We start from the raw sequence: 15188 nt of genomic DNA on the forward strand, positions 1-15188 counted from the left end.
TCATAAACTAATCTAATATTATGCTTTCAATTTGATGTTGCCTTAATTTTGATGCTCAGCTTTGCTCGGGCAAAGTTGATTTTGTTTTCGAAATTCAAAACCACGAAAGGAGAAAGGATATTTCTTGTAAGCATCATTTCAAATGTAAAAACCATTATTTCCAAAGTGGATATCTTCCGAAGGCATCATGCATATTTGTGATCATCTTCCAAAAATTTCCGCAGCCACTTAGCACGTTATTACCGTTATTATTATTATTACAATCACCATGACTCAAAAGCGCCACGACTCGAATCAAACCTTCGGAAACCTGCGACATGGGATCTCAATGACCCTGTGCCAAGCCACTGCCCTCACCAGCAGCAGAGTAAATCACGTTTCAACGATAAAATGCAAAGCTTGGAATACACTCCACATCTCCAGCAGTCGTTATCACGCCTTTTCAGAGCCGCGCAACTCTCGTCTTTGGAGAGTAGGAATGTTAATGATGACAATAATTTTATTCCACACCGCAACCATATAGAAAGAGATGATAGTGCGCTATAGCTTCCAACGCATATAATGTGTAATTCTGGTGGGGGTGGTGCTGCCATCTTAGTGAGTTATGGGATGACTTCTTTTCTTTATGAAGGCGTAGCCATGAAATATTAGCCTTACGACTCGGGACGTATAACTTTTGACATCAACACCATCAGCCCTGCCCAAAAGAGTCATCAAAAGGATAATGTTTCTGTCTTGCGAGGAGACGATGAAAACATAACCTAAGAGGTGATGTTTGTTTTTTTTTTTGTGAATCAAAGTAGCCAATGACGCTGTATATATGTATTCCCTCGTCATTTTAATGTGATGCGTATAATGTGCTAAAATAAAAAGTGATGTCATGTAGTATGCAACCCGAGCAAGAACCTATTCCTGAGCAGGAGAAAATAACTAATCAATACTTAATTCTGATCCGATACCAAAATTTGGTATGACCAGCATGACATAAGAGGTAAATTACCAAAGAATAATACCAAAAAATTTCATGCAGAATACTTTGTAAATACCAAAAATTGATATTTGGATACTAAAAGAATATCTGAGTGGTATTGTTTTGGTATTGCATTATCATAATTTTGTACTGGAATGGTATTGTGCGAACATTTTTTTGGTATTATTTTTTGGTATTTTACCTCTTATGTCAGAGCCATCCATACCAATTTAAGGTATTGAGATATTCGTTCCTGTGCTCGGGTATGCAACCCGAGCAGGAACGAATATATCGATACCTTAAATTGGTATGGATGAGCCTGCATAACCCGAGCAAGAACCGATACCCGAGCAGGAGAAAATAACTTATCAATACCAAATTCAGGTATGATAATAGCATACCTAGCAACCTGAATATAGTATTGACAAGCCTGACATAAGAGGTAAAATACCAAAAATAAAACCTAAAAAAAGTACTACGAATAACGAACTAATAAATAATTTAGTTATAATAATAACTGACGGATACCAGACGCTTTTTTGAAGCCAGAACCCGAGCAGGAGAAAATAGCTAATGAATACCTAATTCTGATCTGATACCAAAATTTGGTATTGACCAGCATGACATAAGAGGTAAAATACCAAAGAATAATACCAAAAAATTACATGCAAAATACTTTGTCAATACCAAAAATTGATATTTGGATACCAAAAGAATACCTGGGTGGTAATGTTTTGGTATTGCATTAACATAATTTGGTATTGGAATGGTATTGTGGGAACATTTTTTTGGTATTATTTTTTGGTATTTTACCTCTTATGTCAGGCTCATCCATACCAATTTGAGGTATCGAGATATTCGTTCCTGCTCGGGAATACCATTTTTTATTTATAAGGTCTTCTAATACCAATCCAATTACCATTTAAGGTCTTATTGTCTAAAAGCTGAAGATCACGTTTTGTTATTTTGGTATTTATTTGATATTTTATGAAATATTTCGATAACTGAATAACATCAAAGCAAGGCTTTATACCACAAGCATACCAACATAAGGTATCATACCACATTAAGATATTCATATCCTGAATTTGGTATTAGTGTTATTTTTTCCTGCTTGGGAAGGACACTGCCTTTGTAATACACTAGTAAAAATTCACACATATCTAATAGAAAATGTCTATCATATATTAAGCATAAAATTCATTTGACCACACATACACAGCAAAAAATAAGTTTAATATTACATCCAAGAGTATGTAATCCTATCGACCCATCAACTCAAGAAACAGGGACCAACGGCTTTACTTCCCTTCCGAAGGAAAGCGTGATCAGAGATGTTATGCCTCAGAACATCCCGGCGCCGACTGGGGTTGAACCCAGCCCTGCTGGGGTGAGAGGCAATCGCGCTTACCACTACACCACTGCCGCCGCTTAGGTTATTTCTTCAACTTTACATTAATATGTTGGTCTCGCTATCAGTTTTTGTCATTTTACCGCAATATCCATGTAATTATTTCTTAACAAAATATTCCAGAAGCTAATGTAATAGAAAGTAATTGTCTTTAACTTGCTAAACCGGCATGTCTAGCTAATTGATCTCACCTAAAACTATTCAGTTACAATAATTAACCTTTATAAATCATACAAATTGGACAGCTTTTGCAAATTTCATTGTTTATAATAATTTGTAAGGTAAATGGTTGAAAATTCACGAATCGAATGAAAAATAGCAGGATCGATTGGAAGAGGTATACAATTGATTATAAACTCTATTAATCGATCCTTAAAGATCGATTTAGTCTTTTTCAATTCAAGATCGCTCATTACTAGTTCTTACCCAAAACCACACAACCAAAAATATGGAGACGCGCAATCGCGTGAAAAAATGAGCATATTTTCCAAACTGCATATCCTGTATACAACCATCTCACCACATCCAAGACTTCAATACTCGCAAAAATTAAATTATTCAAGCAGTACCACATGTTGACAGACTTTTCCGTAAATTTGTCATAATTGTTCACACAAATACTCAATTTGCCACCCCCAGAGGCCACACATACTCACAATAAGGACCGTACTGTAGCTAGTTGCTTTGTGTTTTACCCTTCATCTCCTTCTGCATAATTAAGCCGGTTAGGGCAACGATTCAACGAGATTTCAACTCCACGACTCAAACCCTACCACCACTCGACACCTCTCTGGAGAGTTTGGAAAATTTGCGATTCCAAGTTCGTCTTCACGTGTAGTTATGTATATGGGGAAACACACATGATGCCTGTGCTGAACAACTCTGCCCATGAAAAGGTGGTGGGAATTTCCATTGGAAACGTTCTTGTTCAAACACAGCCGGTTGCTCTGGTTGGCATGTTATTTATGTTCAATTATGCGCTACACTTGTTCGAAGTGCAACTATAGGAACTATATACACACAGCCGTTCTTCGCACGGTAGAAGAAATAATCAACAACGTTTTCACTGCTACTGATTTGGAAGCTGTGGAGCGACTGAAGAGAGAAAGTGCAATCAACTGAGTTCGTTCCTTGGAATTTCCAGTGCCCCAAAAAGTGTCTGTGAATAGGCTCAGAAGTATAGATAGAATAGCGCTTTTTGGAAACCGCACCGTCACTACTGCTGCTGTCACTGCTACTAACAAGCACAAGTTTTGACTGGCAGGATATAAATTATACCATGGAGATTTGAGTAAGAGAGTGAGTAAATGGTTCTAACGAACAACCGGGTCCCGTAATTAGCTTGTATTTGAACAAAAAGTTTGTAATGCGCGTAACAAGCCACGAATTGTGTAGGGTAGCATGAAATTGAGAAATTATGCATTTAAATTGCGTAGATTAAACGCGACGGTATATCTTAATGTTTACCATATACTGAATCAAAAGCAACTTTAATAAAGTAGATATTTGTCATATTACCTATGTGTTATTTATTTGTATCTAGTGTTCGCAAGTTTTGGGAAACGCAGGCACCTGTAAATTTGACGTGAAATAAATTAGTCACTATTAACACGAGTAAAAGCATTATGATTGTTTGTAGAGTAAGAATTAATGATTTCGAGGCTATAAATTGTAAACAATGTGCTTACCAAATAACACTTGTAGCGAACTTCCACATTGTTTGTATTCTTGTTTCATTAACGTACCTAAAAAGCTTAACTCATCCTCACCTTCCATATCATGACTCATCGAGGGTTGAAAAAGTTGATCGCGAACTAAAAATAACCCTACTTATTTGGATACCTACTCTCACGCTTGTGTTTATAAAGTTCGACAAAACTTTTCGAGGGGCATCAGAAGCTCCTCCGCGTTCCTGTTTTGGACACATCCTCTCAACCTGTTATCTACACATACGTTGATTCTCGTTCATGATACCCTTCATGAATTTTAACAACCAATTACGTGAGGACAAACTCTTTGTATTGTTGTAAATTGCTCTCCAGCGGGTACCGGTCGCAAGTAGTGCCCCAAAGAACCTGCAAATTCCACTCTCCGTTCCAGTTGGCCGGTATTGTCTATACTCACGTACCGTACACTACTGATACTCGACGCATACTGTTGTGGGTCTGGGTATGCTCCCGAGGGTATGGAACAACCCAGCAACGGGCTGATGCGTGGTACCAGCTGTGAGGCGATGTTTTTGAAAATTGAATCATCTCGTCATGCACGAGTTCGGCTGAAAGGGTTCTCTGGTAGAATAGTTGGACGTGTGATATCTGAATGTTTTAGAGGCATAGTATTTGCCATTCTTTGGGCAAATAAATCCTAATTTGTTTCGTCATTGTTATCAAATTGCTTTCAATTCATTTGATTATTTTTTTCAAAATGTAGGGATATTTATCAATATAAATTACAATTTAATTTTGTTTCTGGGTTTGGATATTTGGAAATTTGGAACAGACAAAGTCTGGTTTAAAGTAGATTTGCACGCAGGTTTTAATGTACAACTGCAATACTAGTGGTTGAAGCTAGAAACTCCTGACATTTTTTTTTTTTTGCTTTTTATCGAGAATTTTAGCTTAAGGCTGGTTTGTCTCCCGTAAGTAATTTATTTATTTATTTCGTCAAGTCAGTGTGGACTACAAACAATGATTATTACAATTTTTGATTTTAATGATAATAGGAACCACCCTAGAATTCATTGTCATAAAAATGTGGGCCTAACTATAAGGAACAACTTTGTAGAAGAGACTTTCAAACTAAAGTTTCAATTTCAGGCTCAAAACATATCATTCCACCTAAATCTGCATTCTGGACCACTGTGCAATGTTTGCTTACATACTATGCATTAATTCTATTCTGTTTAAGCTTAGTTTTCATTTGCTGCTTGGACATAGTGATGTCTATAGTTTTGCAATGCAAATTATACAGGCGCATCATTCCATTGATTGGGTTATTTTTTGCATAGTTTTTTCTGTACGATTTTTACAGAAAATAAATTCCGTGTTCCAAGATATCGACAAGGTGTGTAAAAGTTTAATTGTTCGAGAATTTCTGCCGAATCTATGCGCATTGAAAAAATGTCGTTGATGAAGAAAAGCATTGCAAATTGGCGGTGCTCCTTAAGTGTTTGTATATTGATCGGCATGCAGCGCGCTTAATAAGATGGAAATGCAGTACAATTCAATTTACGTAAAGCATATAAAAGGAATTGTTTTTGGGCAGATTCTATGCGTTCTTCGTGTATTTCGTGGATTCCATACTAGGTTGCAGTATTCCAGAATTGGCCTTACATATGTGGTATTTAATAGCTTAAGGGGAGGTTTACTTGGATTTGGCTGAAAAACAGTTGAACTTTGGAATTTTTTTCAGGAGAATGAAAAGACATACGAACTTCCGGTTTCGATAATTATATTTGTCCACTATTCCTGAAAACTTGGAAATTTTTAGAAGGTAAAAAAACAAAATGGCGGCTCAAAATGGCGGCTCGCGTGGAGGAGTGTCAGTCAGGTTTTGCTGCAGAACTTCGAGTGCACACCCTCTGGTGGTGAACTGAAATGAAATTTTTTATTGTGGTTAAAGTTGATAATATTCCCTATGGCTTATACCTAACTAGAACGAAATCCGACAAAAATTGACCAAATTATGGACATTTGAAAATTTAGTGCTTTTTTTACCCCTTTTTTTCTCACTTTGACCTTGCTTAAAAAATAGTAACTAACATTTTTTTTTTCATTTTAGGTATAAGCCATACAAAAAATAGTATCCTTCAAAGCGCAATTTTCCGATTGTAAATCATATCATTTGTTCAAGCCCTATGCTCTTAGTTGTTATAAAAAATATGGTTTTGAGAAAAACGCGTTTAAAGTTTTTGTAGCGTCCCTCAGCGCGCATGACAAAGGTTCACTCAAAGCGCCATAACTCGCTAAATATGTTTCGGATCGTAAAATCCTTTTGGCCACATATTCTACACACTTGTAGCTTTCATTTTAAGCAAAAAAAAAATCAATTTTTTTTTGAAAAAATCCAAGTAAACCTCCCCTTAATAGTGTATGGGTCTTCGAAATTATGACTGAACCTTTTAATGAAGCCTAGCATTCTGCTTGCTTTACTAATGATAGTATTGTAATATACTATAAAAGTTAGCTTGGTGTCTAAGATTACACCTAGATCTCTTGCAGTTTTGCATTTTTCTACTATTTGGTTGCCTAATGATATTTCAATATGTGATGTTTCAATTTTTCTGCTAAATGCTATTGCGGTACATTTTTTTACGTTCAGTTAAAGTAAACTTTTACCACACCAGGTATGGAATATATTGATTTCGTTTTGGAATTCTTATGCATCGCTAGAATTAATTATTTCTAAGAAGAACTTCACGTTGCCTGCATATACAAGCAGTTTATTTGTTTAAGTATGTAGGAAATGTCGTTTAAGTACAAAATAAAAAGAAGATGACCTAAATGAGAACCCTGGAGTACCCCAGAGGTGACTGAAATTGGTTCTGAAAGTTTATTTTTAAAGGGGGCTATTTGTTTACGTAATGTTAGGTATGATTGAAGCCAATTCAAAAGTCCAGGCTCCATTCCTATTTTCTTCAATTTGAGGATTAATAATGGTATGTCGATGCGGTCAAATGCTTCACTGAAGTCGGTGTATAGCGCTTTAACGTGCTTGCCACTGTCCAACGATTTAAGGATGAAAGATACATATTCTAGAAGATTAGAGGTAGTTGAGCGACCTTTGAAAAAGCCGTGCTGTTTACTTGTAATTAGATTTTTCACCTGCTGAAAAATATTGCCGTTTATGATTGATTCAAAAAGTTTTGAAAAGCAAGAAATGATAGCAATCCACGATAATTTTGAATGTCTGATTTTGCACGTGATTTGAAAATAGATGCCAAATAAGATGTTTCCAAATTTCAGGGAATATTGCATTTTTCAGAGACATGTTGAAAAGACGCTCTAGAGGAAAGGCGAGTTCTTCAGAAACGTTTTTCAAAAATATGGTTGCTATGCCGTCAGGTCCAGACCCTTTTGACGCGTTAAAATTTTTTAGTGCATTGAGGACTTTATGTTGAGAAAGTTGGTTGACAGAGATGTTTTTAGAAATTTCAGGAATGAATGCAAAGAAATTGCGGTCACGATCTTCTTCGGAAAATGTGGTGTATACTTCTTGGAAGAAATTTGCAAAGAGATTGCAAATTTCAGAAAAATTCTCACCTATATTTGCATCCAAATTCATTCGCGAAGGAAAATTCCTTCTTTTTAATTTCGTGTTTATATAATTAAAAAAGTTCTAAGGACATGACTTGACTTTATATTCGACATTGCGGTAATAGTCCTCATATGCAGAGTTGATGGCTGTATTTAATTGGTTGCATAAGTTGTGATAGTTTCACAAATTGGTTTCAGTTTTTTTCTTTTTTGTATAGTTTATGAGCTTTCTGTTTTTTATTCTTCAAATTTTTCAGTTGCGGGTAGTTTATTGTTTTGTGTTCGTCTTCTTTTTTTTTTTGATAATACAGTTTCTAAAATCAGGCTTTGAAAAATTGAGTGAATTTTTTCTACTCTAGTATCGACATTTCCTTCAATACTTATTAAATTTTGCCAATTTATTGTACATAGTCTACGTTTGGCTTCTTCGCAATTTTTTTATGGTATTCCGGTTCTTCCTCGTATTCCCAGTCGCTGGAGGAAGAAGAATTTCGTACGAAGATTGAGAATTCAATTGCTGTGTGAAACACTTCATTTTTCCATAAAGGTGCTAATGATGTATACACACAAAAGACTTCAGTACAATTTGTAAATAAAAGATCTAAACATGAGTTTTGTTGTTTTTTACATGGTTAATTGATTAAGACCAAAATAAGATATTTTGTCGAATAATAATTGTAATGTTTCGTCTTCACCTACAACTGGAGTAAAAATGATTCATTCTCAATATCTAGTCTGTGTTTCGTTGATTGAAGTCGCCATAAATATGAAGTTTTACTTCTGGTTCCATATTTGACAATATAGTTTCAACAATTTGAAAAAAAAAGTAGTTCAAAAAACTGCTTGTGGGCATGTTTAGGTGGAAAATACACCGAAGAAAAAATGTGTATTTCACCGGCAATAAGTGCTTCGACCCAGACATTTTCGCTCGTGCTTATTTGTTATGATTTCTTCAGAAGTAAAGTCAGCATTGATGGCAATGAGCACTCCACCACCCGGCTTTTTCTTACAGAGTTGAAAATTCCTATCATGCCGGAATACATTAAAATTGTTTCCAAAAATTTCTTCACTTCTAATGCTTTCGTCCCAGCTTGTTTCAGTTCCAAGAATTATTTGAAAAGAAGAAGGTTCTGGTGGAATTCTTTCATTTTAGCTGGGCTTTTCATGCGATTGAAATTTTGGCAATACACCAAAATTTCAGTCGCATTCTGGTGAGGAAGTGAAAAGATTTTTAAAGCACACAATTGAGAGGGCATATGGCTCCCCGCGGTTGATTAAATGTTATTTCATAATATTTCTAATCTAAGGTTGTATCCATTGTCTTTATCCAATCAGCAACCAGTTTCGTCTCCGTTATATGCAGTTCTGTAGAGAAGCAGTGTTTCTGCAGTCATCATTAGTATGAGCATAACCAGTGATGGAAAAATTCGCGAAAACTCACTATGACTCACGAACTTTTCCTTTGGTGAACTTCATGAAATATCGCGAACTTTTCCAACACTGAGCATAACATATTTAAATGGAAATATTTGATTAATAAAATAATTTAAATATGTTGCGACTAAAAAAATCTTGATAAGTCCACCTGTATTCCATATCCATATATTCTGATAACTATTACATGGGTTCTATGGTGCTTTATTTTTAAATAAGAGGTGAATTTCAGATTGGCCATCCTCCAATTAGATTCATTGCCCCAAAATATAAACTAGACTGGCCCACATTTATATGGGGGGATTTTTTTACCATTTTTATCAATGACTCAACCCTAGATTTGTGCCATTTGGTGAGAGAACCACTCTCTAAAAATTTCAGCTCATTAGAATGTAACACGAGCTGGCGCTTTTGATTTAAAATTACAAATAACATTACTTCACTCTTTCGTGCATAGAACTGATTCAGCAAACACGATTAGGCTCAGAATTTCAGCACACGTATAGCTTAAACTATAAGGAACAACTTTGCTGAAGACAGCATCACGATTCAAGTTGGTATTATGGAGAAATTCATTTTTGAATTTATATATGCATTTTGTTCGTATATTGCTACAAAATACAGGCAGCTTATGCAACGTATCAACTAAATTACAACTTAAAATAAAAGTTCATATTTTCCACAGGCCAACATCTAGGCTCGTGTCTTTTGGTGCGATTAGCACTATCTGAATGTTTCAACCAGGGTTACTTCCATTCACTTGCTATAAAAAATTGTGTTTCCGAATTATGAACACATTAGATGTGATAATGATAATTAGTACATGTAAGTTACAAGAAGAGGTCGTGAAGTATGTGTTTGATACATAAAACCTGTCAAAATTGCTTTCAGTGCGTCACAATCAGCGATTTAACGATTCGTGAGCGCTCACTCAGAGTGAACGCTCGCGAATCATAAAATCGCCTATTGTGACGCTCTGAAAGCGAAATTGACAGGTTTTATGAGTCAACCACATCATTTACACCCTTTTCTTGTTACTTACAAGTACAGCATATCATTATATCATCTGATGATCTCATAATTTAGGAAACCATTGTTTTATAGCAAGTGAGTGGAAGCAACCCTGGTTTCAACTCATTTTGACGTTACATGGGCTGTCGTTTTATGTTCAATGTTCATATAGCAGATTTCTTTGAAATTTTCATATACAAAATGCTCATACGCATTCAAAAGCGAATATCTAAATAAAACTGACTGAATTCATGATGCAATCTTCAGCAAAGTTGTTACCCATTAATTGAACTACTAGTTTTGAAGATCTGAATCAAATCGAGAATAAGGAAACTTCATGATCGATAGAGTGTAGGAGTGTGTTGTGGGCCAGTCTAATATAAACTTTTGCAAAAATTGGCAAACATTGATGAAGGTTAAGAGGTCACGCCAATGATTTGAAAATCTAAAAGCACCTGGTGGGGACCGCACCGCCGCACCCCATACTCATCGCCACTGGAAGTTGATGTGGGATGAAAACATCTAAAAATCGGTACATTGGGAGCATCCTAAGTTAAAATTTCGGGTTTATAAAGCTTGCAATGTTACTTGGAATGTGAGAGAATGACATTTATTTATAGCTTTAAGGTCCCACACGCAACCTCAAGGTTGAAACTTTTAAATAAATGTTGACGAGCTTCCTTACAGAGTTATGTTTTTAAGATTTTCAACACTAATATATTCTTTCAGACCATTCGGACTTGAAAAACTATAGAAGTTTTTTCTTCTTGTTCTTCCTGACATGCGACGGAATAGTTATTGGCGCTTTGAGTCCATGTAAAAAATTCACTAAATTTCACATAATTGTTGCTTGAGGAATGATAAAAGTCTGTTGCATGGAGAGGCCGACAAAATCGGATCATTGCTGTACCACATACTAATCTAAGAATACAGAAAAAAAGTTGTGGCTTATTACACCCAAACAGTTGATTGGTCGTTCCGCTTATTGTTTAATATGATGTACACATAAATTGTGAACAAATTATTTTAAGGAGTGAAATATTGTATCCTCTTTTAATAAATGGTGTTTAATTTGCAGAACCGACATCACTGACTTCCATCTGTTTTGTTTTTATTCAACACAGCTTACGCGTTGACAGAACGAGGGAAAAGCAACTTGTAAAAAAATTGCAGGAACGAGGGTTGCATCGGTTGCAAAAAAAAGCTTGAGAATATGCATGAGAGTATGCTAGCAAAATACGCTTGACGAAATTTTTTTGAAGATTTTTTTTTCTTCTAAAGGGTGTCCACGATGAAATTGCCACACTATGAAATTGCTCTAACTTTTTAACCGTTGGGTAGAATTTAATGAAAATTTGGGTGGATTTAGTTCATAGTGCATTATTTACATCCTGCAAGTTTTAAAGTCCTGTGATCAAAACTCGCGGAAATGGAGTCGAAAGAACAGCTCGTGCGTGATAAAATCTTGCGCATTCATCACGAGAACAAGGATCTCTCGCATCGTTCCATCGCTAAAACGTTGGGAATCGCGAATTCCACGGTGTCGCGAGTGATTAAGCGGTTCGAGGAACGGTTGACCACCGATCGGAAGCCCAGAAGTGAAGGAAAAAGTATTCCGTACAACACCAAAAATCACAACCGCGTAGTTGGGGCCTTCAACCGAAATCCGAACGCCTCCGTTAGGGATGTGGCTAAGAAGCTGCACCTAAGCCGAAGTTTTGTCCAGAAGGCCAAAACTAAGGCTGGGCTTCGAACGTTCAAGGTACAAAAGGCCCCTAATCGCGACGAGAAGCAGAACAAGTCCGCCAAAACCCGTGCCAGGAAGTTGTACCTCAACATGCTGACGAAAGTTGAATGCTGCATCATGGACGACGAAACATATGTGAAGGCCGACTTCAAACAGATCCCCGGCAACCTGTTTTTCACGGCCAAGGATAAGTTCAGCGTTCCGGAGCATGTCCGCACTCAGAAGATGTCCAAATTTGCGAAGAAATTCCTGGTTTGGCAAGCCATCTGCACGTGCGGGAAGCGGAGTGCACCTTTCGTGACCCAGGACACGATGAACGGACAGGTGTACATAAAAGAGTGCCTCCAGAAGCGGCTGCTTCCTCTCCTGAAGGCCCACAACGTCCCAACAATCTTCTGGCCGGATTTGGCCTCATGCCACTACTCCAAGGACGTGCTGAAGTGGTATGCCGGCAATAAGGTCAATTTCGTGCCGAAAATGTTCAACCCTCCCAACACTCCGGAGCTCCGCCCCATCGAGAAGTACTGGGCGATTATGAAGCAGCACCTTCTTAAACGACCTAAGGTAGTGAAGACAGTCGAGGAACTGAAGAAAGTATGGGTTTACATGCAAAAAACGGTTGATTCACAGGTTGTGCAGAATCTTATGGCCGGGGTTAAGGCCAAGGTGCGGGCATTTGCGTATGGACTGTAAATAAAATATGAGTAAAATGGTAAAATGAAGTTTAATAGTTATTTCTCAATCCCTGAAAATTTGATGGCAATCGGATGAAAACTCGAATTTTGCGAATCAATTTTGTGTGTGGCAATTTCATCGTGGACACCCTTTAAGAGTTATATCTGTGGTTCGGTTCCACCCTGCTCATTTTTGTATCAGTATTATTTTTCATAAGGCGCAAATCAACGAAATCCATACCGATTTCTAGTGGCAAAAATTCTAGGTTCTTATGGAAATGTTACGTTCTTTTGCCTCAGTGTACATATTAACTTCAAACAAGAGCGTACAACAAACAAGACTCCCAAAATTCCATCTCAGAATTACCTCGGAATACATAAAGAAATTCTTTGAAATTTTCTTAGATGTCAACTCAGAATAACCTTGACATTCTCCTCTCAATTCACATAAATCTCTTTGAGAATACTTTTGGAATATTCAGAGTTTACAATTGAAGCTATTCTTAGAATTCCCTTGGAATTTCCCTTTCAATTCATTTATAATTGTTTTCGAGATTACTTAGGGAATTCTTCTTGAATATTTTTTTCATAGTTTCCGTAATACACTGAAGTCTTTTTTTACAAAGGTTTCTTACGTGGTTTTTTACATGGTTTTTTACACGGTTTTTCGCGATTTACACGGCATGTTTTTAACAATTTCTCGACAACGATACAACCTATCGGCTTGATTTCAATCAAATTATTGGTAATCAAATTGCATACTTAAAAAAAACATCAATATTTTTGGTGTAAAATCCAGAAATTTTTAATATATGTCTATATGGATCATAGCATGCTATAATTACAAATGGCATCAAAATCCGATTTTTTAAAAACATTTAAGCATGTGAAAAATCAAAATCTTGGTAGGTTTTTTTACACCGTACATATCCCCCGTGTAAAAAAAGACCTGAGTTTATTGTTTTCAGAAGGGAAGGTATATCGTGCGTTTATCGACTAGGCTATCGGAAGAAAAAGTACTGCATGGACAACCTGAATGCACGCATATTAAAAGTTGCTCCTGTGATTTACAAACAAATAAACAAACAAACAAATCGTATTCTATGCAAAAAAAATGGCTTATACGTACAAATGTGGAAGCCATATACGTGCAAATTTTAATTCCGTTCTAAGCAAGTTGATTTGACATTATATGAGATTTAATCTTAAATAACAAATTCAATTTTAAAAGTCTTACGATGTGATCCGATAAAATGTATGATACAGTACAAAGGGAAAATTATTCACCGTATATAAGTCGGAAATTTGCATTCTATACAATTTAAACTTTTTTTCCTTGATTTGTTTTCCACCGATTTTGTTTTCCGTGCTGAGCACCAATACTACCGACGCCAAGGAGGCAGCTCCCACACCTGGACCCTACCTATCGACCCATCAACTCATGAACCGGGGACCAACGAATTTGCTTCCCTTCCGAAGGAAGGCGTGATCAGAGAATGTTATGCCTCAGAACATCCCGGCGCCACCGACTGGGATTGAACCCATACCTGCTGGGGTGAGAGGCAATCACGCTTAATACTACATCACCGGCACCGCTGTACGATTAAACCTAAACATAATGCAATGTATGTCCTTCTTATATGCGATGTTGAATTAAAATGTAGCAATTTACAATACTGTCTATACATTGTAATACGACTTTTGGTTGGCTGGCATACAATCTGGGGGCAAATTGAGCACCGGGGTAAAATTGTTCATTGTGAAATCGTGATAATATATCATCATGAGACTCTAATGACCACTTCGCGTAGTTTCTTTGAACAAAAAAGTAGATTTACTGCATAAATTTCAAATTTATTTAACTAACGTTAAATAGCATTCAAAATCAGCATTCAAACAACGGTCATAGGGTTGAAACAATTTTTGTAATTAGCATAAAAGGGGTTTTTTTTTTCATTAGTGTCAAAACATATTTTCAATATTGAGGAATCAATGTGATTCGTTCAATGGCTAGGTTGTATTTTAAGTTGATATATATATTTTTTTCAGATTGACACACCGGTAGCATGAAAATACATTGTTTTACTTTGCTGTTTTGGGGACTCAAAACGAACAATATTTTTTATTCATTAATGTTTGGTTTAAACACATAATCGTTACAATTTACATAACATAAAATCACATTGAAAACCAAAAACATCCTCGTTTAAAGGGCGAATAGCGTTGGCAGCACTATGGCATTATTGCCACATTCATGTTTGAAATATAGTGGAGCGCGGTGTCCAGTTGCAAAATTTAGGTGCATCGGCGCGTTTTACATAATCTTTTTTTTTAATTTCTACTTAAAAAAAACACTTTAAACAAGAATTTTAGCATCTGATTTGGATTCAGGGAATCTAAATTGAATAAAAACAATTGCTAGAAATGTACTTGTACGTCATCCATTTCACCACATATAGATATTTTCAAATTGCTACTGATTAAATACCATTAGTTAATCAATTTCATTTAATGCTGCAATTAATTTTAAATTTGTATTATTGAGTGATCAATTTTCCCCCGTTACTTTAAAATCTACTTTCATAATTTGGTTATAAGCTTGTCCTCTTAGAATTTGTTTTGGAAAGACACGCTATCAAATATTATGTTTTTGACTTTGTAAATTTATTCTATACCAAAAATCCTC

General features: G+C 36.1%; 1 protein-coding gene across 24 annotated transcripts in view; it reads left to right on the forward strand.

The window, feature by feature from the left end:
* Positions 1-15188, forward strand: part of pHCl-1 (pH-sensitive chloride channel 1) — a 442438-nt gene that overhangs the window by 201793 nt on the left and 225457 nt on the right. The window lies entirely within an intron of this gene.

Source organism: Ochlerotatus camptorhynchus, unplaced genomic scaffold (assembly GCF_037179485.1).
Source record: "Ochlerotatus camptorhynchus isolate MF236.1 unplaced genomic scaffold, CSIRO-AGI_Acam_v1.1 ptg000008l, whole genome shotgun sequence".
Classification (NCBI taxonomy): domain Eukaryota; kingdom Metazoa; phylum Arthropoda; class Insecta; order Diptera; family Culicidae; genus Ochlerotatus; species Ochlerotatus camptorhynchus.